At 51.2% G+C, this 2,500-nt stretch overlaps 1 pseudogene; it reads right to left on the bottom strand.

Moving 5' to 3' along the window:
* Positions 1-2,500, bottom strand: part of LOC136996777 (28S ribosomal RNA) — an 8,518-nt pseudogene that overhangs the window by 1,918 nt on the left and 4,100 nt on the right.

Here is a 2,500-nt window from a genome sequence, read left to right as displayed (position 1 = left end):
TACACAGAATGTTATGCCTACGAATTCGGGCTTCTTGGACCGCCGGGCAGTATCCGATAATATGAGAACAAGTCTCCCATTCTGCAGGACAATGCCTGCACCCCTTCGGAATCCCTTCTCCCAGCCCCCGCGCCAAATACTCCCTTGTGGGATAGACATTGGCACGGAGCTGTATTGCTGTTAGTAACTTCCTGTGGGGAATACCCCGGTAATGCACGAGCCAATCATTACTGATGTTATCATTCTCAAAGTTCTTTATACCACGGCCTTGTGATCTTAGATTGGCCCAATTTTCTAATTCTCTCTTCCTCCACTTGCTAGGAACCGGATAGATGACCCTGGGTGATGACATTTCCCATTCGGATGAAGCCTCGCCGCCTCCCAGTACAGCTGGAATTGCCATCGGGAGTTCTTCTCCGATGGATGGAATCTTGTCCGCCCTTCCTCCAGCGGCGATCCAGACCTTGTTGTATTCAATCTGGATCCCCTCTTCGAGAACAATAGTCCTCGTGATGTTATCGGAGGACTGGGCAACTCGGTGTAGCCGGCGAGCCTGAATATTTGGAATCTGGCTCGCCAGCCGCGCAATTCCTAATCCGCCATCACTTGTGCTGGCATATAAGATGGCATCACATGTGCTGGGAGGTAAGTGAAGCCAGCTCTTCACTGCCGATCGCATGGCAAGGTCCAGGGCCTGGAGGTATGAGGCGTTTACTCCCGCATGATCTGCTGCATACAGCACCCGTGGGACTGCATACCTCTTCAAGATTTCTACCTTCTGCAGTGGCTTTAATGGGGCTGCCCCGATGTTCTTCACCCATATGTCAAGCTTTTCTTTCAGCTCCGGCTTCGAGAGTCCGACCCAAGGGTCTACTCCCAGGCCCAAATATTTCTCGGAGCTACCGGGCTCAATCAGATGAAGTTGAGCCCCTTCAACTTCCCATGGGTCACAATTGTTGACAGTATAAGAGTCTTTTGTGGGCCTTATCAAAAACCCATGGCATTTTCCAGCTTGCACCCGCAGCCCTGTAGCGTGACAAAACTCCTCCACCACCTGCAAACTCTTCTGCATGCCCTCCCACGAGTCACCCAGCAGAACCAGATCATCCGCAAACGCCAATGATGATACCAAGCTGTTACCATATTTGAATCCTTCCTTGGTCTCTTCCAACCTACATAGCAACGGATCTACTGCCAGGTTGAATAGCAATGGGGACATCGGATCTCCCTGCTTCACCCCGGTGAGGATCTTAACCTTCTCCGAGCAGGACTTCCCGACCTCAAGCCTTGTCGCAGAGTTGTTATAAGAATCGGCGATGATGTCAATTATATGATCATCAACGCCCTTCTGACGGAGGACCTCGAGGATGTGATGATGACTAACTGAATCGAAGGCTTTTGCCAGATCCACGAAGACGACCGCCAGCGTCTTATGATCTTTCTTCGCGTGCCGTATCAGCACTTGCAGGAGTTTCAGATTTTCCGCACAGCCTGGGGCTGAAATAAACCCTCGTTGGCGGCTGTTAATTGGGCAAGCTCGTCGTAGTCGTGCTGTCAGGATCCGTGAGAACAATCTTAAAATTACCGACCCGATGGTAATGGGCCGCCAATTATTAACGTCCTCGATCTTTTTCGGATCCGCGGATTTAGGTATTAAAATTGTTCTACATTCTTTGACCCCATCTGGGATCCTTCCAGCCAGCAGCCATAGGTTGAACAATTCAGCCAATTGGCTCCCCTGAGGGTCCTTTTTAATAACATCCCTCAGGGAGAGGCCGTCTGGTCCGGGAGCGGAGTTCTTATTCATTTCCGCGATGTTCTTCAGGACCTCTTTTGGAGAGATCATCTTCTTGAATGCAGAATTTTCCGCCACACCAGCACTCCGGAAGGCACCCAAGCCAATAAAGGCGGATCCCTCTTCCCACTTCCTCCGAAACGTGTCATATAACTCGCTCATTGGAAGGGGGCACTTCAGTGCCTCGATGTTATCCAAAATGATACTAGCGAGCTTCTTGCGGTCTATCTCAAAGAGCCGCTGGTATCGGAGATACAACCCTCTTCTCACCGCCCTGTTCTTCATCCACCTTTTCTCCTCCCTCACAGGTGCGGGCTTCGCTTGGTGCTTCCTCCGTTGTTTCAATTTTCCTACGGCAATTTGCCCCGCCAGCTGTGACAACCACTCTCCTGCTGACGCTTCGATGATTCTCCGGGCGTCCTCGCCATCCTCCAAGATCTTCCTACATGCGATCATATGGCTTGCTGGCAGGGAACCCACTCGTACCTTCTCTGCCATAACCTTCCTGTATTCCATTCTTATCACTTCCTTTCTTTCCTTCTCCACCGGGGACTCCCCACCGCGCTCCATCGCAGCTCTTCTTGGCGATGCCGCTGTCTTGGCACCCGCTGCAAGCTGTCTTCTTTTATCACTGATCTGCTTCGCCGTTTTTGTGGGCAAATACTCTCCGATCAGTTTATTGATGAAGCGCTCGTTCTTAAACCG

Source organism: Apteryx mantelli, unplaced genomic scaffold (genome assembly GCF_036417845.1).
Source record: "Apteryx mantelli isolate bAptMan1 unplaced genomic scaffold, bAptMan1.hap1 HAP1_SCAFFOLD_86, whole genome shotgun sequence".
NCBI classification, from domain to species: Eukaryota; Metazoa; Chordata; class Aves; order Apterygiformes; family Apterygidae; genus Apteryx; species Apteryx mantelli.
This window is presented reverse-complemented; position numbering and strand designations above follow the sequence as displayed.